We start from the raw sequence: 24657 nt of genomic DNA, 5'->3' as shown, positions 1-24657 counted from the left end.
GGTTTCTGCCCTTATAACCAAAAGATAAGACAGTAGTTAAAGCTCATATAATCCAATCAGTGACCAAATCTTCAATAAAAATAATTTCTTCCTAAGTGGATTCCTCAGTTAAAAAAAGAAAAAACTCTTTAGTAGAAGATGCAAACACTGCCATTATCCATATAGCATGGATTTCTCAAAAGAAAGGAAGAGAAATCTATTTTCATTTGCAGTCACCGTATACATTTTCCAGTGGGCTTCGTATTTGGGGTTAAACTCTCCCGCATACCCACACCCACTTTCAAGATTTGGTCCATAAAAACTTAGGCCAAAAACAAGTAGTTAAGTTTTCTATAGCTGTATTAGTTGGCACTAAATGGAGCGGGGAAGGGAAGGGGGAAAAAGCACTGATGCTGTTTTTAGCATGTTCTTAGAAATTCCCCAGGTTACCGGACTTCTCACTGCTGCAAGGTGGGGGAAGGCATCACAAAAACAAAACAAAGTACATGCACCAAGATTTGCACTCACTATAAGAAATCCTTTCTGCCTTTTCATAGGAATTTTTCTGTTTTATATTAAGACCCCTCCACATTATCTTTCTCCCAAGAATTAACTGATAAAAATAGAAAGGCACAGTGGATTCCAATTCTCCAAATTATCTTCTGAGACAAAGGGCAAAGTCTGAGGTCAGACTGAAGCAGGAGCATGGGGTATTCCTCATCTGATCTTGAATTAGGGTGTCCACCCCAACCTTTGAAGGAATTCAAGGATGAAGTGGAGATGAAATGTTTGTCCAGATGCATGAATGGAATTACAAATAGAGGATTGCTTAGGCTCCGTGGCCATCCCCATGCACAAAAAGAGTCACAGAAGGAACGCCAACTTCTCTGGGCTGGGCTTACATCCAGACCTAGAAATCTAACAGCAGAATAAGGGGAGAATCATTTACTGTGTAAATTGACTTGGCCCATTGGGTGAAAGGTAGCATTTCTCAAAAGAGAAATAAAATTGTCCTAGTCTTTCAGTGTTCTTAGACAAACTGTGAACTTATAGATAAGAAATAACCTAAAGATGTAGTTTATTGCATTTCACTCCATTTCATACCTAAGGGTATTTTTTTTAAACCCAATATTGATTTTTAGATCAGGCGTGCAATCTACTCACGAGGAATGATGGTTTTGGAAAGAGAAGACGGGCACATTTATGGTTGGAGACAGTGGTTTACAAAGAAGATCCAAGTATACGGGACCCAATTTATTTAACATTTTTATAAATGCCTCCAAGTGGGAATACAAACTAAATAAATCTTCATGTTGGGCCTCAATGCTATTTCTAAGTCCTGAAGAACCAAACTGAATATATATTCCTTAGGTTTAAAAGAGAGAGAAAATGAAAGAGAAGAATTTCATGTAGATAAACATAAAACAATGCATTTAAGAAAAAATTTCATCTAGGCCTGATATTTATGAGAAAGCTGGATCAGAAAGGAAAATAAGCCAAGAAGTTAAATTGTTTTTTAAAATAAGACAGCTTTGAGATCACTATTTCAACACACCCATTGTATAGGCAAGGAAATTAAGTTCTAGATAGTCAACTATATAAATCATTTGTGGCATAGCCCAGACCCTCTCCCAACCCAGGGCTCTTTCCACCAAACCCGGCTTAAGACATTAGACAAAAAACTGCCCTGGCAAAAATTTAAAAACAAAACGAAAAACAAGGGTCAGCAAGAGGTCATGTATCACCCTCACTGAGAAGGTTAATGGAAATAAATCAGAAGGTATTCTCCTACCTTGTACAAACCGTGAAATACGAAGTACAGCCAGTGGACTTCAAGGAAGACAGAATGAAGCCAAAGAGGGTTCGGATGAGGGTAACTGAAGTGAACGCAGACACAGAAGCACTTCTGTATTAGACTTCTGCTTTTTTCTAAGTAATGTTCTGTCTTAGAAGCCATGGTTGATCAAAGATTTTTTTTTAAATGTGAAGATATATATTAACTGCAGAAGTACCCGGCACCAGGGGTAGAGGTCTGGGAGGAGAGCTCCTCTTTAAGCCCCAAAGACAAGCTCTCTTTCATAAAGTGTGCAGCAAACTTATGAAAAATATGAATATGGTTTAGTTCAACATCCAATACGTGCCTTTGGGTCACGCACCACTGCTGGTACGAATGAAACCAGAACACAGGCACGACTTCACGGCACTAAGAATCTGGTGGGTAGGGTATGTTGCTATGACACAGTAACCGCCATCAGACAGGCATCCACTTGGTAGGATGTACATGTGTGTGCACACACCACACGTGTGCCACAGAGGATTGGGAGATACTGATCTTCAGGAAAGACTTTTTGGAACAGGTGATACTAGACATGAGTCTTGAAAAAGGGGAAGTTGGCCAGACAATGAATGCAGAAGATGGAGAAAGAGAATTCCAGGCAGAGGTCCAATAGGAGCCAAGGCGGGGAGTAAGGGCACCGCCATGGTGTGAGAAGTCTGCAGGGAGTTCAGTTTTGCAAGAGAATAAAGTTTGTGGAAGGGTACAAGGCAGGGAGGTGGGAAAGGGTTGAAGAACGCTTGGACTCTGTCATTACAAATGGCCAGCAGTCTGGGGAGTTGCTAGGGAGGAGAGCAGGACACTGTGGAAAGTTCCCTGGCTGAGCGCTGAGGACTTCTGGGACAGGACTGCCCAAAGGCAGCTGAGTGACCTTGGGAACATACTGTATGACTCTGGGCACCATGTGAAATGGGCTCCGCCATGTTCCAAGGGCTGAGGTCTTCTGGGGCAGCCCGTGCCTTGGCATGTGGAGTCACCCCTGCCCCGTCTCCTTCCAGAGTGGTTATGAGGCAGTGGGAAGGGGGTGAGGTCTGTGGAAACGGTTTATAAACAGCAGAGACTACACCTCAGGAAAGGTGAGATAACACTGGAATTACATATTCGCGACCCTCCTTATAGAGGTGCAAAAGCATTTTGAGAAATGCAGGTACATCACCTTAAAAAGTCAATAGAAAGCCCACCTTTCTATCTGAGATACCTAGCTTGTGACGCAACACAGCTACTCCTTCAGAGTCGGGGTCTGTCCCCAAGGCAAGAGGGAGGCGCTGAGTTTTTATCGGGAGGGACACAAGCAGATTCGGATTTGAGGGCCCTGAGGTAAGTAGCCCCAGCAGCCATGCGGATGACGGTTTGAAAGGGGTGCAAATCTAGTGCAACAGACCAGGCAGGAAATGGTGCAGTCGGCCACTCGGCATCCCCGGGCTGCTGCTGGGCCCCCAGCCTATGGTCAGAAGCCCGCGGGAGCTAGGAAGCTGCTGTAAAGGGGGACCACAGGTGCAAGGGGACGCGGAAAGCAAGCAGCCTCCAGCATAGCCAGGCACGGGGAGCTCCGTGCCAGCCAAGGGCTGCCACGTGGGAATGTAGGCCTCCTGTTCCAGGCCTCCTGATTTTTAAGAGGAGCTATAAATCCAAGTGATATCTTAACATTTCCAAATATTCACACGATTTTTGTATACTTGTGTTCAAGCCAAGAACACATCTGCCAGCTGGAATTGGCACACTGGCCACCATTTTGCCACTTCTGGGCTCTAAAGCAGGGCAGGGCCATGGTGACTAGAGCAGAGGTTTATGGGATTTCACAGCACGAGAAGCAGCAGGACTCGGTGAGTGTCTGGATGCGGGCGGCGGGCGGTTGCTGGAGGAGTCCAGCGTCACTGGGAGGTTCCTGCTTTAGCACCTTGGTAAACAGCCGAGTCACCAGCAAAAAAAAAAAAAAAAAAAAAGAGGACAAATTTTGGTCAAGGTTGAAGCAGGTACGGAGTGGGTGATGAGAACTAAAATCAGTTTTCGACTTACTGTGGGTTTTTCTGCCTAAAGGGCATAGACTGCAGGTAACTAGCTGGAGATACCAATCTGGGACTCACTTTGTACTGGTGAAAGTGGAAGTTGTGGGAATGTGGTATCCCAAACATTCCGCGTGAAGCTGAAGAGGGGTAAGAACAGAGCCCTGGGTCACCCCAGGAGGTAGTGGAGGTGCCAGGGTGGCAGAAGGCAAACCAGGAGGAGGTGGCAACTAGGGAAGGAGAAAAGCATCCTTCAGGAAAAGAGGAAAGATCTGTATCCGATGCTGCAGAGAGGTCTAGAACACATGCTCAGGACCACTCATTCAGGAGTTGTGGGGTCTTCTCCTACTTTGGGGAGTCTCTGGCCAGCTTGCAGAGAGTTAAGAAGAAAGGGAAGCCTGGGGAAGTGTTAACTCATTTAAGAAGCCTGGGAGACAGGTGGTGGCCGTAGGTGAGTTGGGCATGCATGGACAAGGGAGGTTATGGCGTTTTAAAAACACTGTTAAAAAAGAAAAGAGTTCATTGGGAGACATGAGGCACTGCCACAGGAAAGTCTTCTCTCTAACCTTCTCTAAGTCCCCGCCCCAACTTGATTTCTCTTCTATTATTCTGCCTTATTCCTATTTTATCAGAGCATAGTTAGGTTTCTTTGTGTCTGCTTGCTGCCACAGGAAAGACTGTTCCAAGAGAACAGCGACCTGCTATATTTACCATACACCAGGGCCTAGCAAAGTGCCTGGACACAACAGATGCTTAAGAAGATTTCTTGGATGTGGGTAAATTTGGAAAAGTCTGTAGGAAGGAAATGGGGTAGGACGTGGGGAGACTTCAATCCGGTGACCCCTACTTTCTCAGTAGAGTGGGCCATGAAAGTCACCTGCCAACCGGAAGGAGGGAAGGGAACAGATCTCTTGTGTTCAAGAAGAGTTGCCATGGGAGTACCAGTTTGCAACCTGGAAGGAAGGCGCCTGTGGTGCAGAGATACTGAGATGCTGATTTCAGAAGTTGAGCATCTCTGGGTGAGGGCAAGACTTGGATGTAGAGGACCCAGTAGCTGGAGTGGGTGGAGGTCCCTGGAGTCGAGGTGGTCAAGGAAGCAGGAATCGGAAGCATCCCATACATGGACTGTGGGACTAGGGGAGGAGAGAAAGCCCACGGGCCAAAGTCTCCCATGCTGCGAGAGAGTGACTGGCTGGCAAAGAACGGCCACAGAGAAGTGTAGCGGGACCTGGCTAGGTGACCACCTCATTTCCCACTCTGCCACCTCAAACAATCTCTGACTAGTATTTAACCACTCATGTCTGGAACTGAAAATGACTGTCCTTTGGAGACTGAATCATTTCAGTCCTTTTCAAATTACACTAATATGTGAAGTTCACGGGAGGCAGAAATTTTCTGCATAGATTCGTTTTTGTAAAGAATAAGAGATAGGTGACATCTTGATGACCTTCAGTAATTGCCCTGCACTGTACAATATTTTTGAACATGATTTTTAAGAAAGTCTCAAAACTTGGGGTTGAGAGAAGCCTTCGATGATTTAGGCTAACACCTTCATTTGCAGAGCTGAAGAAAATTTTTGCTGAAATAGTGCAAACAGCACATAATTACTGATTTAGATATGCAGTCAGCATTGAAAGTATCTTCAATTTTTGAAGTGTGCTTTAGATACACAAATTAGCAATGCTTACATTTTTTCCCCAGTTATCTGTGTTCAACTTTCCGATATAAAATCTCCGAAGCATAAAATTATCACGTAAATTGTTCCTGAACAGTTCAGAGGAGCAAACTGCTTCCTGGCTTGAAAGAGGAAGTCAAACCTTCAAACAGCTTTTTATGTTGATGCTAAATATAAATAATATAAATATTAAAACGTTCCCTGCGAAGTAGTCAAAGCAAGACACAGCAGCATTCGAGATTTCTCAAGAGAGACACACACGAAGACTATTTTTTGCTCATTAAAACACTAAAACCTTCAATAGCATCTTCCATAATACCTGAAGGTGGAGTGCTGTCTTATGTAATAGAAGCCTTCCCTCCGCACTCAGTTTGTAGGCAAATTAAACACCTAATTCCGCCCAGAATTTCTGAGTACTTTCACCTTACCTGTAGGCACTGATCAGCATTGCAATTCCCATTTCTACAGACGATGAAAATGGCAAAGATCAGCTCCATGGGGTTACATCGGTTGCCAGAAGCCAATTTAAAGGCTCTCCCCCAAACCACCGGTTACCCCCAGCCCGCTCAGGCAGCGGTAACAACAAGTAGGAGTCCGTTTGTCTTTCACGAACAGGCGGCGCACACGCAAAGTACGGGGAAGGGGACGCCCGCGAGTACCTGGGTACCCCAGGTTCAGGGTCACGGGCGCCCGCTAGGATGGACCGGTAGCAGCAGACACGCTGGCCCCAGGACTCCCGGCCGCGGGGACACCTGGCCCGCCGGCGCGGCCTCTCCGCGCCCCGCCCGGGTCGTATTCGGGCTCCCCGCGGGCCGGGCACGGGTGCCGGGCGCGCACGCAGCTTTGACCGAGGCAGCCCGGCCGGGGGAGGCTAAGAAAGTTCCTCCTCCTCGACACCGGCGCCCCCGGCCCCGCTGGCCCCGCAGCCTCCCGGCCCGGCGCAAGGTCGCCGCGCGGAGCCGGCGGCACGCCGAGCCCCGCGACCGTCCCCGGCGCGGCGGGCAGCGCCTGCCGCGCCCCTCCCGCCCCGGGCGCCCGCGATCGGCCGTGGGGCGCGCAGCCCGTACTCACCGCCCCTCGCTCGGGATCCCCAGGTGGCGGCCGCGGAGCGCGGCGCGGCCCGAGCCGGAGCCGGGTGTCGGCGGGGCGGGGGAGTCGGAGGAGGAAGAGCGGCGGCGGCGGCGGCGGCGGCGGCGAGGAGGGGCAGCGGAGGAAAGAGGCGGAGACGCCTGCTCACGCCGCGCAGCCCGAGCAGCCCGGCAGCCCCACAGCGCTAGCGGGCCGGCCCCGGCGGCGGGGGCTTTATCGCGGCGCGCGCCGCCCCCGCCCCTTCCTGCCGCCCCCGCCCCCGGCCCGCCCCGCCCCGCCTTCCCGCCGCCTCCTTTGTGTGCCAGCGGCCGCCGCGTCTCCGCGCCCGCACTCCGGGGCGCCCCCGCTGCCGCCGGCGTCCCGCCGAGGCCGCCCCCCGCGGGTCCCCGTCCCGGGGCTGCGCCCAGAAAGAGCCGGGAGACGCGCCAAACCCGAGTTGCGGCACCAGCCCGGCCCGAGCTGCACGTGGGTCGCCGGGCTCGGAGGCGAGGGGGGGTGGGGGTGGGAGGGGGGAGGGACCCAAGGGCTCGTGGCGCGTCCCTGGGACGCGTCGTCTGGGCTGCCCCCCTCCCAGGGAGAAACAGGGGGACGCCCCGGGACAGTGCCTACCGGTCCGGGTGATGGGGATAACGGTGCCAGGTCGCGGCCGGGGAGGGACAGATCACCCCTCGAAGCGCTTCGCCGGGTGCCCCAGAGCCGACTTCTCCCGGAGTGGCGAACAGAGGAGCCGCAGCTGGTCGCCTCAGGCAAAAGGCAGACCAGGGGATCCAGAAAACTGGATTCCTGGTTGCGGTGACAGCGTGAGGTACCCCGGAGAGACCTGGGAATCCGGCCCTTCCCAACCGGTTACTACAGCCGATGGGACCTCTGCGCCGCAGAGAAGCACAGACCCCAGAGGCCGGCGGCAAATTATCGTCCTGCTCCCAGCTGTATGACCCAGATCTCCCGTATGCGGCCCGCCTTTGCATCAGCTTAGTTTTGTAGGTACCCAACTTTAATGGCATAATTTATGTTGCCCTTAGACAGTGCAGAACCCTCACCAACAGGCCCACGGCCCCGACTGTGAGAAAGAAATATGGTAAATCTCCTAAAACACAGCCTCGAATTAAGCTTGCATCTACTCATGAAAGCAACTTGGAATCTTGGAAGGGTATTCACAGCCTCTCATATAGGAAAACATGCTATGGGAGTTTTGGCCCTAAAATTAAAAGGAAACACAGCCCACAGAAAGAAAACCCATTTCATTGCTTTACACTCATGCCCAGTATTCATATTCAGTTACAGGCAGGATAAAAATCCTTTTTCCTTGTTGTTCCCTCTGCCTGAAATGCTTTGTTTCTCCCCACCATCTTCCTGATGACTGCTTCCTTTTACTTCAGGTCAACAACTCAGATGTCACCTCTAGAAACCCTTTCCTGGTCGCTTGAGCTAAAGTCACTTCCGCCTTTCTCCAACCCATGACATTCTAAATAGTCCTCATCATGATTTGATTTTTTTGTTTGTTTGTTTCTTGACTAGTTTTTCCACACTTCCTCATTAGAATGTATGCTCCCAGAAAGGAAGGAAGAGAAACCAGTTGAATGCGGTTTCTAACTCACCTGGTTCCTAGTGCCTGGAGCCAATACTCCACCTATAGTCTTTGCTCAAGAAATATTTGTGGACAAGTGCCAAGTGACTGTTAACATGGTAAGTACTGCTCCAGGGAGAGTGTTATCATTTGTTCTCATCTGGGAAGGCAAGCTGGAGCTGGGAAGAATGAGGTGGGGATGGGAGAAGCTACAGGAGAAAGCCCAGAGGTGGGATTGAGCTTGGTGTGTTTGAGAAGCTAGGATCAGCATCTTCCAGATGGAAGGGAGTCATTCAGGGGACTAGTGGAGAAACAGACTATTATAGAACCAAGAAGTGGGTGAAGCCAGGTTATGAAAGCCTGCCCGATTCCCTGCATCCACTTCTATCTTTATCACTTTTTTAAATTGAACATTTTTATTGAGATAATTGTAGGTTCACATGCAGGCGTAGGAAATAACACAGAGAGGTCCCTTGTATGCTTTGTCCAGTGTGCCCCAAGGGTAGCATTTTGCAAGACTACTGTGTAATATCACAATCAGTATATCAACATGTATACATTGATTCATGTCTCAAACACTTTGGGTAATTATTTGCCATTTTGAATTTGTAGTAAAGTTACTCTAAAATTTTGAAAGAAATGAACAAATATTATTATTATTTTTATAAATTTATTTTATTTATTTATTTTTGCATTGGGTCTTTGTTGCTGCGCTCAGGCTTTCTCTAGCTGTGGAGAGCGGGGGCTACTCTTCGTTGCCTTGCACGGCCTTCTCGTCGCAGTGGCTTCTCTTGTTGTGGAGCACGGGCTGTAGGGCGCATGGGCTTCAGTAGTTGCAGCACGTGGGCTCAGTAGTTGTGGCTCGCGGGCTCTAGTGCGCAGGCTCAGTAGTTGTGGTGCACGGGCTTAGTTGCTCCGCGACACGTGGGATCTTCCCGGACCAGGGCTCGAACCCGTGTTCCCTGCATGGGCAGGCGGATTCTTAACCACTGAGCCACCAGGGAAGCCCAGAAATGAACAAATATTATGTTAAAGGGTTTAAGTCTCTTGTTTTAATGGAACCAACTTTTTTTTAAAGGGGAAGAATGTTTTATTTTCCCAGTTAGAGCATAATGAGGGTCCAGGTTCTTCATCTGTAAAAGACAGTCAGAAATCTTTGGGACTTACCTCTGACTGTTCACTTCCCTGCCCTACCCAGTACTGTTGAAGGAACATTTTGAGCAATACTCTACATGACTTGTCAGTTCTGAAATCAGACAGGATGCAGTGTTAACTAATATGCTAAACTATGCCTAACCACTAATGGGCCTTTCTCTCTCCTTGGACATTGCATGGGACTGCCACTGAGTGTCTCCCAGAGGGAAGTGATTCAAGACAAAGACCCATTCTGCCAGTGGGCTATGCTGGGAATACCAACTATGCTTGTTACAGAATGTGCACGGCGACTGCTGACCGGCCTTCCTGATGCCAGCAAGAGGGTTACAGAAGCAATCTCCCAAGCTTTCCACGACGTTCAAGTGACCAGGCACTTTGACCCCCATCATTAGGGGCTGCCCCAAAGAAGCTGTGTTCCTACCTCACTTGGTGCCCCTAAGCGGCAGTTCAAACACCAGAGGGTGTTTGACCCTTGTTGAAATGGATTTGTCATAGGTGTGCGCTTTCAATTGGCGTTTCCCTCCTGTCTTGTTTGAGAAATCCAAATCGTTTAACGCTCCTACCTGCTTCTTTTTTTTACAACTTCACATTCACAGCAGAATTTCATTTTGTCCTTCAATTGTGTGGCTTGCCTTAATCCTCTGATAGAGCTTCAAATTGTTTATTCCTTAATTTTTTTTTTTTTAAGTGACCTGGAGTTTAGCCAGCTCCAGCCGGTCTCTGAGTTTGGCTTTGTGTCCATAAGCCGCAGTTGGGAGAAACGCAAGAAATGCCCAAACAGAATAAAACAAATGATCTATTTAGTCTCATTTCCTCTCTTGGAAGAAGTCCAGCTTCGAGTGCTTTGGAAGAAGATGAAAATCCCCCCACCCCACCCCCACTACTCCCTCATACACCCAAACAGTATGACCTTGTATTTAAGTAAAAGCTATCCTTAGCTCCCAATGGGTGATGGTGTTTTGTCTGGAAGAGGTACTGATATTTCTATAATAAGATAATAATAGTTGCTCCTCTCCTATCTAACCCCTATTTAAAATACATTTCACCACAAGACGACTTGTTACACAACTTTATAGATGCAGATGCTGTTTCGTAAGGTTGTTTCAACCAGGGGAAAGGAGACTGGTTATAACAGTTCACTTAGACAATTAGTTTCTGGGACTGTTGCATTGGTATGATTTTTTTTTTTTAAGCTTGTAATAGGTATTTTTTGTCTTTTCATTTCCCTTTCAAGTTGGCTTTCAAATAAATCCAGTTTCCTCTTTCTGTAACTTCTGAAACAGATTCAACCAGAGCATCAGTTCACACTTTCCCACTATCGTCGCTACTTTTCACCAAGGGCTTCCGAGAAAAGACGTCAGTAAGTGCTGGGCTGAGGATTATTTTCCGCTTATATTTGACCAAAGAAGATGGAAAGCGCTATGTGCTGAGGATCACTGTGAGGCTGACCCCTTCAAACAACAACCTAGCTCTTCTTCCTTTTACCACCAAACATGGATGCCGCCTCCCTTTCTTTTATACTCTCTATGCCCTCACTTCTTACCTGCATCACTGTGTCTCCTCCCTCTCTCTCTTCCTCCACCCCCCCACCCTCTCTCTCTCTCAAAAGTTACTAATCACTTCCAATGCCAACCCCAGTGGTTTTTCATCATTCTTTATCACCCTTGATCTCTTGGCAGCATATAACTCTGGTGTTTTGCCCATTTTTGAAATTCCTTTGCCTGTTTTCTCTCTTCTCCAATTCCTTAGCCAGCCTTTATCCTTCCCTCATCAAATCCTCCTCCTCCCACATGTGGGTGCTATATTATTGTCTGCCCTCAGCTCTCTCCTCTCCTTCACACGCTCTCTCCCAGTAGAGTGACCACTGATTGGTTTGTGGCCACTCAGCATCTATTCCCTGTCTTTTGATTGCAAGATCTGTTTTCCTTTGGAGAATCACTTCTCCTGCTTTATGTCACCCTGTTGGGAATGGATGACAAGGTGTCTTTACTTCTTCTAGTCAAGGGATGGGCATATGACCAAGCTCACTGGATCCCCTCCCAGGACTTTGAATACTTGAAGGGAATGGGGAAAGTAGTTGGAGCTGGCTCATCCTAACTTGATAAGATTGTTTATGAATTCTTCCCATCTGGATCCCCAGAACCACCATGGTCCCTGCCTCTTCTGAGTAGAAGTCCACACTGGACTCTTTTCTAGCCAGATTTGGTTTCTGTTGCTTGTAATCAAGAATCTTTAACAGATACATCCTAGATGCATGTAACTTTGCTTAGTTCTGGATGATTTCCAAGCCTGTATTTACAGATGGCCTTGACCCCTGTTCAAGTTCCTACTCACATATCTCCAAATGCTTGGCAGATACTTCTACTTAATATCCCACTGTCAGGGACTTCCCTCATGGTCCAGTGGGTAAGACTCCATGCTCCCAATGCAGGGGGCCCAGGTTCGATCCCTGGTCGGGGAACTAGATCCCGCACGCATGCCGCAACTAAGAGTCTGCATGCCGCAACTAAGACGTCCGCATGCAGCAACTAAAAGAACCTGCGTGGGCAACGAAGATCCCGCATGATAAAACTAAGACCCAGCACAGCCCAAATAAACAAATAAATGAACAAATAAATAAATAAATAAATATTCCACCATCACCTCCTACCTAACAAGTCTAAAGCAATTTATTATCTCCCTCCTGAAGCAATTCTTCCTCCTGAACTCCATAAGGATTTTAGAGGGAGGAGTGCCGTCTCAGTCACTGAAACCAGAAGGATGGGAATGAGTTCTGATGACTCCTCTTCCCTTTATCCTATATCCAGCCATTACCTGGTGCTATTAATAGTTCCTTCCCTAAGTCCCTCTTATTCATCCCTTTCCTATTTTGTTTTTTTCAGATTAGTTCAGACCCTTATCACTTCATCCCTGGACCACTGCAATATACCCTAACTATTCTTTCAGCTTCCAGATTCTATCCACCCCTGCCAGCTTAATCTTTCTAAGGCACTGCTTCAGTATGCCACTCCAAGGCTTAAAATAATTTCATGTTTATCATTAAGGTCTGAATTCCTTGGCTTAGGCAGTCTTTTGTAGAGGTTGGGGTCACAGGTTCTGGAGTTAGATTGCCTGGGTTCAAATACCAGCCTCATCACTACATAATTTTTTTTCAATTAACTAAACCTCTGAGCCTCAGTTTCCTTATCAGTAAAATGGGGGATACTAATCGTATAACCTACACATAGAGTTATGTGACAATTAGTTAATCTGTGAAAAGGGTTTAGCTGAATGTAAATAGTGGGTGCTCAATAAAAAATTATTATAGTGAAAGCTCTCCACAGGCTAACTCTAACCTACCTTGCTAACCTTGTCCTCTCATTTTCTCTAATATGTTCATAAAGGCTTTACCAACCAGAATTACTCATCAAAATTTCTATTGTATTCTTCTACTATTGTGCCATTGTTTAAACCATTCTGCCCCAAATATCCCTTCTTTCACTCCACCTGTATCAATTTCTAGTCTTCCATTATAAACTATCCCAATTTTAATGGCTTAAAGTAACTATTTTATTTGTTCATGATTTTATGGGTCGGCTGGGCAGGGTTCAGCTGGGATGGTTCATCTCTGATTCACCCAGTGTTGTCTGACCTGCACAGCTGCAGGATTCAAGATGGCTCCACTCACATGTGTGGACCCTGAGCAGGCATGGCTGGAACTCTGTCTTCTCTTTGCTGCAGTTTTTTCATCTTTATGGGCCTTTTCTCCCCTTGTCATATTTCAAACTGAGAAGATTCTCTCTGCATTGGTTTTCCAACAGTGCACAGGCTGCCTTTTTGTTTGTTTGTTTTAAAATTTTTGTTGAAGTATAATTTACATAGCCACTTTTTTATTTATTTATTTATATTTCAGCCACGCCGTGCAGCATACAGGATCTTAGTTCCCCAACTAGGGATCAAACCCATGCCCCCTTCACTGGGAGCACAAAGTCTTAACCACTGGACCACCAGGGAAGTCCCTACACAGACTTCTTTACAGGATAGCTCAAGACTCTGAGAGGGTAAAACCAGAACTTGCAAGACCTCTTAAGGACTAGCCTTGGATTTAGTATAATGTCATATCTGTTGCATTCAAAGCAGGTCACAGAACTATCTCAAATGAGGAAGGAGATGTAGTCTCTACTTCTTGATGAGACATGTAGTAGTCACCTAGGGCTGCCATAATAAGACACCACAGACTCGGTAGCTTAAACAACAGACATTTATTCTCTCACAGTTCTGAAGGCTAGAAATCTGAGATCAAGGTACCCTTAGGGTTGGTTTCTGGTGAGACCTCTCTTCCGGTCTTGTAAGCGGCTGCCTCCTCACTGTGCCTTCATGCGGTCTTTCCACGTGCACACAGAGAGAAAGAGAGAGAGAGAGAGAGATCTGGTGTCGTTTCTTTTTATAAGGACACTAGTCCTACTGGAGAAGAGCCCCACACATTTGTCCTCATTTAACCTTAATTACCTCCTTGAAAGCCCTATCGTCAAGTACAGTCACACTGGGGGTTGGGGCTTCAACATACGAATTTTGGAGGAACACAGTCCAGTCTATAACAAGAGGAGTAGAAAAATCACCTTGCAGAAGGGGCTGCAGGAAGGGAGGGGTCGTTGCACCCATTTCTGGACTTAATTCACCACCCTTCTCTGCCACTGAAATAATAATTTTCATGCTTCACAATTTTCCCCTCTCAGCCTCGCCGGTGTTGATATCTCCTCACTCAGCACTCCTGTAGCTCTAAGTATGGGTTGTTTATTTCACACGACCACATCCTTCCTTGGATGTAAGCATTTGGTTTAGGCTCTAACCTCAAGGCAGTAGCCATTTTTTTTTTCATATCTTTAAGTTTTCATGTGGTGTCTTGCACAGAGGGGGTCCTAATAAATGTTTATTGAATGAAGAAAAATACAATTAATTTTACTGTTCCCCAAAGTGACAGCCACTCACAGATCAACTAGGTTTGGCACCTGGGCAGTTTGCACACTTCACTGCTTCTTCTGTGTCTGCAGTCCTCCACCTCTTCCGGTTCTCTAGACAACTGCACGTGGAAGAACTAGAAGACGGGACACTGGGAGCCAAAATGCCTAGGTCACTGTCCCATTCTGCCACCTCTTAACTGTGTTTGTGAGCAAGTCATTTGATGTCTCCAAGGCTCAGTCTGATAGAAGAAGAAGAATACCTTTTTAAGGTTGTCATGAGAAAGGAGTATGATATTTAGGTGAAAGCACTTTGTGAAATCCAAAGAGCTTCACAGATATTATTACTTGCCTTAGTCTAGTGGGGCTGTCATTAACAAAGTACCATAGACTGGATGGCTTAAAGAATAGAAATTTATTTTCTTCCAGTTCTGGAGGCTGGAAATCCAAGATCAGGGTGCCATCATGGTCAGTTTCTGGAGAGACTCTCCTCTCCTTTGGTTCTGGCTGGCCTCCTTCTCACTGTGTACTCACATGACCTCTTCTTTGTGTGTATGAATGGGAGAGAGAAAGAGAAAACTCTGAGGTCTCTTCTTATAAGGAAACTAATCCTATTGGATCAGGGCCCCACCTGCATGCATTTAACCTTAATTTCTTCCATAAAGACCCTGTTTCCAAATTTTGTCACATTGGGGGATAGGGCTACAACAGATAAAATTTGCAGGGACAAATATTCATTCCATAACTTTACTGTTGTTAATTCTGAGGGAACATACACATTCAGCCATAACACTACTATTGTTAATTCTGAAGCACACCATTGATCTTCATTGGTCTATCTTGGTTCCTTGCAGATTCTGCTCTATACCAACCCTTCTGGTGTGCCTTCTGTAGTGCCTGGCACATCATAGAAATCAATAGATAATAGCATTTATTATTGTTTTCCCAGTCCCTATGGACAGATGTTGGGGGAGTGGAAAGTAAAGACAAGTGTTCTGAGATTTCCAGTTCTAAATAGAAGGAATGAATTTGTCTGTTTAGGTTCCCAACTTCATACCAGGTTAGAAAGCTGTCTTCAAATGCTCAGGAAGACCGCTGAATTATCAAAGGCGGCTCAGATTGCAGAGTGAGAATAACGAGGCTTTGAAATCTCAAGAATGGCTTCTGAGTGAAAAAGAAAAAAAAATTTTTTTTTAAATCTCAGGTTGCTTAATTTTTTTTTTTTTTTTTTTTTTTTTGCCATGGGGCACAGCGTGCAGGATCCAGGAATTGAACCCATGCCCTCTACGGTGGAAGTTCGGCATCCTAACCACTGGACTGCCAGGGAAGTCCCTGCTTAATCATCTTTGTGGTGGTTACAGGACAGAAGCTGCTATGCTCTGCATCTTGCCTCCCCTTAAAGCGGTTCTCGCTGTTCCAGGCCCCCAACATCTCCATTGTGGGGAAGGACCCTGTGTTCCACCCTCTCTCAGCTTCCCCTTATCACCTCTCGTTACACACCGTTTTAGATTTAATGAAGATAACCATGCCCCATCCTTATGAAACCTTGAGAAAAACTGGTTATTATTAAAGAAAAAGCCAAAGCCCAGACATAGAGATCCATTGTCACTTTTTAAGCAATAATTCCATAAAGGGCCACTGGAGAACCCTCTTTAGTCTCTCCAGTCTACACTTTGTACACTTCTACCCTAAACGATATAGGAACAAGTGACTGAACCTCGAAGGAATCTGTAAGTGTGAGCTTTGACTAACTGTATCTATTAACACACGCTGTTGATGCCTGTGTCATTTTAGCATTGAACATCTCTTCAAAGATTTCTAAAGTGAGGAAGGAACCTTATAGATCAACAGCCCAGCATTTCTTAAAGTGTAGTCCAAAGATGGCCTGCAAAATTATCTTTGAGATTCTTGTTAAAAATGCACCTGGGAATCCATCGCAAGATCTACTCGTTCGGCAGCCATTTATTTCTCACAGTTATGGAGGCTGGGAGTCCGAGATCAGGGTACCAGCATGGTTAGGCAAGGGCTGTCTTCCAGACTGCAGATGTCTTGCTGTGTCTTCACATGGTGGAAGAGGGTAGGGAGCTCTGTGGGTCCTCTTTCATAAGGGTATGAATCCCATTCATGAAGTTTCTACACTCATGACTTAATCACCTATAATACCATCACCTTGGTCATTAGGATTTCAACATACAAATATTTTTTTAAATTTCTATTGAAGTATAGTTGATTTACAATGTTGTGTTGGTTTCAGGTGTATAGCAAAGTGATTCAGTTATACATAAACACACACACACAGATATATGTGTGTGTGTCCTTTTCCAGCTTCTTTTCCATTATATTATAAGATATTGAGTATAGTTCCCTGTGCTATAGGGTAGGTCCTTGTTGGTTATCTATTTTATGTACAGTAGTGTGTATATGTTGATCACAAACTCCTAATTTATCCCTCCCCCACCCCCACCTTTCCCCTTTGGTAACCATAAGTTTGTTTTCTATGTCTGTGAGTCTGTTTCTGTTTTGTAAATAGTTCATTTGTATCATTTTTTTTTTTTTAGATTCCGCATATAAGCAATATCATGTGATATTTGTTTTTCTCTGTCTGCCTTATTTCACTTAGTATGCTAATTTCTAGGTCCATCCATGTTGCTGCAAATGGCATTATTTCATGATTTTTTTAATGGCTGAGTAATATTCCATTTTATATATATATATATATATATATATATATATATATATATATATATATAAAATATATATATGTATACATGTGCCACATCCGTGGACATTTACATAGCTTCCATGTCTTGGCTATTGTAAATAGAGCTGCTATGAACATTGGGGCAAATGAATCTTTTTGAATTATAGCTTTCTCCACATATGTGCCCAGAAATAGCATCACTGGCTCATACAGTAGTTCTATTTTTAGTTTTTTGAGGAACCTCCATACTGTTCTCCATAGCGGCTGCACCAATTTACATTCCCACCAACAGTGTAGGAGGGTTTCCTTTTCTCCACACCCTCTCCAGCATTTATTATTTGTAGAGATTTTGATGTTGGCCACCCTGACTGGTGTGAGGTGATACCTCATTGTAGTTTTGGTTTGCATTTCTCTAATAATTAGCAATCAACATATGAATTTTCAGGGACACAAACATTCAGACAACAGCAATACCCTTTAATATGAGTTGATGGAATTATACCAAATCACCATCAGAAAATTTTGTAACGGAGAGAGTGAAGGCAGAGTAGCAACACCATTTGCTTCAGGAACCCAGGCAATCCAGTTCTTTGATATTGTTGCCTAATCCAAGCATAGATTTTAGAGCAATTGTTCTCAACTTGTTTTTTTAATTACACTTTTTAAAAATTAATTTTGAATTTTGGAATAATTTTAGGTTTACAGAAAAGTTGCAGAGATAATATGGAAAGTCCATCTTACATTTGTGGAAACATAGAAATTAACACTGGCACGTTATCATTAACTAAACTCCAGACTTTATTTGGATTTCACGCCTCCCCCCACCTCCTTTTTCTGTCCCAGGATCCCGTGCAGGATATCCATTGCATTTAGTTTTCATGTTTCCTTAGTCTCTTCTGGTCTGTGATAGATCTCAGTTTTTCCTTACTTTTCATGACTTTGACAGTTTTGAGGAGCCCTGGTCAGGTGTTTTGTAGAATATACTTCTTCTTGTGTTTGTTTGATGTTTTCCTCATGATTAGATTGGAATTATGGGTTTGGAGGAAGAGGACCACATAGGCCAAGTGCCCTTCTCATCACATTAGATCAGGGCTGCATTCTTCAATATCATCAGTGAAGTTAACCTTGATGATGTGGTTAAGGTGTTACTTGCCTTTTCTCCACTGAAAATTTACTATTTTCCCCCTTTCCACATACTATTAGGGTGCAATTCACTAAGTCCAGCTCGCACTCAAGGAAGTCAAAGTCCACCTTCTGGAGGTGGGAATGTCTCCTTATATTAAATGGGATTCTTCTGAAGGGAAGGTTTATCTCTTCTTCCCCAGGTATTTATTTAATTCATTTATTTATTTATATCAAATGAACTTATGTATGTTTATTTTACATTTTGGATCATAATACAATACCACACTAGTCATTTTGTTGCTCCAGATTTAGCTCCTGGGAGCTTTTCCTGTGCCCCTTTGATATACCTCCATCTTTTTGTTTTTTGATTACTTCTTTGCTTTCTGGAACTACAGGAGCTGTAGGCTCATCTTATATTTTCTCTCCGCAGCCCTAGAATCAGTCATTTCTTGAAGGAACCCTGATTCCTTTTATTAGGGAATGGCATTTATTGTAGAAACCAAGATCTGGTTACTGTGTATGTTTGTTGCTACTGAGGCATGGGACACTCCCAGAGCCCCTATGCTGAAATTTTAGTGCATAAGTTATATCCGTATGTATGATCAGGCCACCCATATAGCCGTTCTCTTGCTCAATGTACATCCCCTGCTCAACCAGCCCCTGCTTCGCCTACACTCTACTCTCTACTCACCTGACTGACCTTCCCTCTTAATCATAGACCCTAATCAGTGAATGCCAACATACTTGCCCTTGGCCTCAGCTAGTGATTGTTCTAATCTTTAGATCAGAACTATCTCCACCAGGATAGTTTATTAAAGGGGCGTGCCTCTCTGTTGGTTTCCCTGGCATCAGTTCTCTCTATAACTGGTACCTTCCCTCTCCCCTTTCTCCCACTCCCCAGCAAAGACTACTGCCATGTCCTGCCCACCATTTGCCACACACGGGTGGAGTGTCACTCCGAGACCTTGCTTCCAATGTGTAAGATCCTCCTTATCCATTAAACTGTCGCTGACTCTGGGCTCTTTCTTCGGTCTTGAGGCTGGGCAAGTAGAGCTTGCAGGCCTGTGGGGTGCAGCCCTACACCATAGATATGAAATAATCCACTTGGTGCCTCTTTAGACCTATGTCTCCATTGTCCTGGACATTTACTCTGATTTACTCATGAGAAAAGGTTTTCATGTGTTCCAGCACACATATCTTTGTAACATTTGATGCCTCCTGACTCTTATTCATGTGAAAATATACCCTGTACCGTACCACAGCAACACAATTAGCTCAACATAGCATTTTTATCTGACACCTATTAATATATCAAGATAAGTATTCATATAATACATTCTATACTCAGATCAAAATTTGGCAATACATCTGTAAAGTTGCCAACCAATGTGTAGCAGATATGGTTGTTTATCTGTTAATGCCATCCCTCTTTCTTGCTAGCAGAATCTGGATTTTGGTCAGACACCCATCCATCTCTCTGATACCTGTTTTAGGAGTAAATCCTCATTAATCTTGACCAGTAATAATAATTTTATTCTCTTTGCCAATGCTTGGTTTAGAGGTAGAAATGACCTGTAGGGAAGTCAGTTGGTAGGGAAGCATCTGAAAAAGGTTGTCCTGACGATAAAAGTGGTTCGTACTGAAAGAGGAGATCACTTCTTCTACTTGTTTCCCAGAACTACTGCAGCCACCTTGTGACTACGGGTGGAAATAAGCTACGTGCTGAGGGTGGAAGAGACACAAGATGGGAAGAACCTGGGTCTTTGATGATGTCACTGAGCTGCTGAATTAACCAACCCAGGCAGTCCCCTATCTAGGAAACCCTCATTATATAAGATAACAAATAGCCCCTGTTGTCTTGGGAATTTTGAATTGTTATTTCTTTTACTTGCAGCCAAAAGCATCATAATGAATACATCTTTTAGAATACTTTAAAGCGATTAACTTTTTGGGGAATCCAAAGTCTTTTTCAGAATTTACCCATTCATTCATTCATTTTTAATAAATACAATATTACTGAGAAATGGCAGCAAAAAAGAGAGATTGATTAAATAATCACATGCACATAGCATGACAAACTAAGATAAGTAATAAGAAGGGAAAGTATAAGAAACTATGTGAGAATAACTGAAGGATACAATTTAGACTGGGAAGGAGTGGTATTAAGGTTAAGACTTTACTTAGCAAGTGGTGTGTGTGAACTGAGGTCTGAAAGCAGGTGTAGGAGGAGGAAGGTATGGGGATGGAGTACTGTGTGTGCAAAGCAGCAGCATAATGCCCTGGAGGAAACTGAAGAAGATCTATGGGATGCGGGAGAGAGACTGGGGGAGAAAGTGTCACATCTAAGATCAAAGAGGTCGGCAGGGTCCAGATGGCATAGGATAGATCTTGGAGAGCATAATGATTTTTCTCTTTCTCCTAAGAGAAAAAAAGAAAGAAAATAAAGGGCTCTAATCTGGGAATGACGTGATTATATAACCTAACCAGTCCCTTCTGGGCACCCTAGGGCTCAGTCTTGCCACAGCACCTCATTTAAATGCAAATCACGCTGTCAATGAAATGCAACACGCTGTCAATGAAATGCAACCAAAGGTCCTTCTAGTCATTACTTGTGCCTTTAAGGGGGATCTTTGGCAGAGCATTAGAGGTCATCCGGTATCTATATGCTCTCCTCCATTTTCCAGCCTGTCTTGCAGCTTGGCTGGGACCATAAGACTGGGTTTGGCAGTAATGATGGAAGTCATTTTCAGGTCTGGTTTTCAAAAACATTTTGTGTGATCTTTCAGTACTCGCTTTACCAGCAACAATGATCTTGGAGGTCATCTTTCTGGAATGTAAGATGGAAGAGGGCTGGGGACCTGCCTCAGACTTTGGGTGAGTGAGAAATCACCCCCCTTTTAAGGCCCTGAGGCTTCAGGGTTTGTTTCTTGCCCCAGTGTAATACGACTGTATTAGCTTCCTAGGGCTGCTGTAACAAAGTACCACAAACCCAGGGGCAGCAGGAATTTATACTCCCAGCTCTGGAGGCTAGAAGTATGAAATCAAGGTGTCAGCTGGACCAGGCTTCCTCTGAAGGGTCTAGGGACAAATTCTCTCTTGCCTCTTCCCAGCTTCTGGTAGCTGTTGGTAATCCTTGGTGCTCCTTGGCTTGTAGCTCGTCACTCCAAATTCTGCCTCCATCTTCACATGGCCTCTTTCTCTGTGTGTGTCTGCATCTTTCTATGTCTTCAGATGGCCTTCTTATAAGGACACCAGTGCTGTATTAGAGCCCACACTAATCCAGCATGACCTCATCCTAACTAATCACATCTGCCAAGACCCTATTTCCTAATAAGGTCACATTCTGAGGTTCTGGATTGACATGCATTTTGGGGGGACATTGTTCAACCCCCCACAATGACTAATACACAGTGTCATTTGTAACACACAGCAGCCCTTCTTGAAACCACCGTGTCTATCCACCACAATTCCAGAGCAGCTCTGGAACCCCTCACCTCTTCATTCCCCCTTCCTTCTTTCACCCTTACTCTTCCCCAGCTTTCAGCCTACAGGGCCACGGCTTTACCGTGACCTCACCTTTTCTCCTACTCTCTATGTACCATCTCTCCAAATATTCATCTTGATTCAGGATCACAATAATCACCGGAATTGGGCTGGCAAAAGCAGAACACCCATAGAGGGTAGAGCAAAAGGGAAGAAATAAAGCAGCAAAAGCAAAATATTTTAGTGGATGACTGGGAATGGAAGGGTAGACCCTCTAAGTTAACAGGCTGCCCCCATCAACTCTGCATTTTAAAGCATCATTCTGGCCCTAGCTTGAGTCTGATGGTTGAGCGTGGGCAAGACCATAGGTCAGGAGGCCACTGGGAAGTTATTGCAGCAGGTTTTTTTTTTTTTTTTTTTTTGGCCATGCCACGTGGCAGGCGTGATCCCCGATCAGGGATCAAACCCATGCCCCCTGCAGTGGAAGCACAGAGTCTTAACCACTGGACCACCAGGGAAGCCCCTATTGCAGCAGTTCTGATAGCTTGGACTAGGGTGATGGAGAAGGAATGCAGGTGCAGATATAGTCCAGGAACAATATTGATAGGACGTAGGAAGGATGGGTGAGGGGGAGAATCTGATCAAAGCTGTGGACCCTGTTTTCAGGAAAATGCGAATTCAAAACATTTTATATAAATACAATTATTCCTGTTGCAGACTCCTGAAACCCACTCTCATTCCTGAGGTTAACAGTCTTGGCTCAAGGGGAAGAGTTACAGACCTTTGGAAAAACTACTTCCTTCATCCGAGCTTCTGATAGCTATTAAGCAACAGCCAAGCTGACGTTATTCTTTGTGAGGTTTGCCTGGAGTGGTTCAGTGTTGCCTGACATGAGTGAAGCCATCAGCTTTAATAGCCTGGTACCTGAAGTACCAGAGCCCCACCTGCGTGGAGACCCTGTCCAAGGGGACAGCCACAGAAAGGGCTTTCATAACTATTCTTTTTCCAGAAACAATACTCACTGAAGAACTGCAGTTTCAAAATGGGAAAAGTTGGTGGGTATCTAGGGGAGTTCTGGGCAAGGGTAAGAGGAGGCAGGTCCCCAATAATAGAACATCCAGTACAGATGCCAAGAAGTGGGAGGGCATGCAAGAGGGAGTGAGGTCACGTGAGGCCCCGTGACTCACAGCCCTGCTTTTGTGGAGCCAGCTAGCTCACCATGGCCTTTATCCTGGTGACCTGTGCTGCAGGAGAGGGCATCAGGCCGGGCTTCTGTTTTGCAACCTGTGTTATGATGACGTGTTCCAGCTTGGTTCCCAAGTATGTGGGGACCCCATCCATAGGCTGGTAGGGAAGGGGAGTAAGCAGACTCAGACTGGGCTAGAGCTGCAGGGATGGATACAGTTGGGAGTGACCATTTGGGAGCTCCTGCCCAAGAAGGTAGCCAGCCATCTTAATCACCAGAAAGACTGGGTTTAATCACGCCTGGCATCAGCAGCCAACTGGTCCAGTTTGGGGACCGAGAGTACAGTAATAAGATCTCTGAGTAGTCGTGGGAAGCAACATCAATGGTTAGTAGTGTTTTGAATCCGGGGGGGATGTATTTGGAATGAAACAGTGTTACCGACAAATAGATGCTGGGTTAAGGAACAGTTCAGCTCACTGGAGAGAAAAGAGGATGGGAAGGGGCTGAGCAGGTTTTTAGGGTTCTGGTCAGCAGGGAATGGATCGGAACCTGGCTGGATACGGTGACTGGGCACACACGGTACTGGCTGTGAGCAGGGCTGCAGGGAGTACATAGGTTCTGGTTCTGGCTCTGGTCTCTTAGGTGACTGTTTATCTAGGCTCGGGGCCAGACACTGAGCATGGCCCTAATGGTTTGGCAACTGGATATGTTGCCAGGCTCGTCTCTCGTTGGCTTGTGAACTTGGCCTGAACCACACCCATCAGGTAACAAGTCTCTGGTCTTCATCCTGGACTTGCCTGAGGCAGTCAGACATGGACCCTGGCTTATGGATTTTTGCTGAGACTTAACACCAGGCCCCCCGGCCATTTGACCCTCCTCCCTGCAGGATTTCCCATAGCCTGCCCAGTCCAGAAATCCTCCTCTTGTGGTGCTGGCCTTTCACCTCCTTCCCCCAGAACCCTCAGGCAGCTGCACGCCATAGTAGGCACTCCGTCTCCACCTCCAACATTGGGTATCACCCTTGTGGGGACAGCCATTTCTAATCTGGGTCCTGGAGCCAGATTACCTGGTCTGAATTCTGGCTCTGATACTTCCTACAAAGTGTAATCTTGAATATATTTCTTCACCCTCTGAGCCCTAGTTTCTTCATCTGTAGGTGAGAAAAATAACCTGAAAGCCAGGGTGGATAAGAGAATTAAATGAGACCATGCATGTAAGTCACTTGACCTGAGGTCCAGCACCTGTGAATACTACCTGATATTATTATTATATTTCATGATTGGCTGATTTGGTTGGGGGCTGGTCTTACAGCTGGGGCTGCTTGCTGCCCTTGCCCCGGCTCCTTCTTATTATGGCTTCTGTCCTTTCTCCACCAAACTAGGATGCTGAGATGCTAACATAGCTCAGGCTGAGACGCCTTAATGTGCTCTAGAGGAGCTCTGCCATTGCATTCGTGTGACAGGATATTCACATGCATAGATTTTAAAGGAAGGATGGGGATCAAATTCCATCAGTTCAGTATGATTCTTCCTTTTTAAAAAATCATTTCCGGGGCTTCCCTCGTGGTGCAGTGGATAAGACTCCACGCTGCCAATGCAGGGGGCCCGGGTCCAATCCCTGGTCAGGGAACTAGAGCCCATGTGCATGCTGCAACTAAGAGTTCACATGCCACAACTAAGGAGCCGGCACAACCAAATAAATAAATATTTAAAAAACAATCATTTCCACTCTGAACGGAGAACAGATAGACCTCTGCCTCTTCTGAGAACCCAGTGAAGGTGACACCTCCTCTTTCAGAAAAGCTTGTTTAGGGCTGAGTACATAGGACTGATGGGAGAATGTCGTTTGATCGTTCGGCTTGGTTCACAGCAGGGTTGGGATTGGTTTAAGAATGGTAAGCATATGAGGAGATGTTTATAGGAA

The 24657-nt window shown here is 45.5% G+C and overlaps 1 protein-coding gene and 1 long non-coding RNA gene across 6 annotated transcripts in view; one reads left to right on the top strand and one right to left on the bottom strand.

Annotated features, from left to right (window-relative positions):
- SERPINE2 (serpin family E member 2) overlaps positions 1 to 6790 on the bottom strand; it is a 74430-nt gene extending 67640 nt beyond the window's left edge. For both annotated transcript variants that reach the window (XM_068544340.1, XM_068544341.1), the window contains exon 1: positions 6563 to 6790. The gene's annotated coding sequence lies outside the window, so the exon portion shown is untranslated. The remainder of the gene's footprint in view (positions 1 to 6562) is intronic.
- A 106-nt stretch (positions 6791 to 6896) lies between these two features.
- LOC137764715 (uncharacterized) lies at positions 6897 to 10249 on the top strand. 4 transcript variants are annotated; one of them, XR_011074049.1, is made up of 3 exons: positions 6897 to 7045; positions 8121 to 8266; positions 9506 to 10249. It is a non-coding gene; the product is annotated as an uncharacterized lncRNA (long non-coding RNA). The 4 variants fall into 4 exon arrangements; XR_011074047.1 differs by having other exon boundaries at positions 8099 to 8266; XR_011074050.1 differs by lacking the exon at positions 6897 to 7045 and adding an exon at positions 7095 to 7560.
- Positions 10250 to 24657: the final 14408 nt, after the last annotated feature.

This window comes from Eschrichtius robustus, chromosome 5 (genome assembly GCF_028021215.1).
Source record: "Eschrichtius robustus isolate mEscRob2 chromosome 5, mEscRob2.pri, whole genome shotgun sequence".
NCBI classification, from domain to species: Eukaryota; Metazoa; Chordata; class Mammalia; order Artiodactyla; family Eschrichtiidae; genus Eschrichtius; species Eschrichtius robustus.
This window is presented reverse-complemented; position numbering and strand designations above follow the sequence as displayed.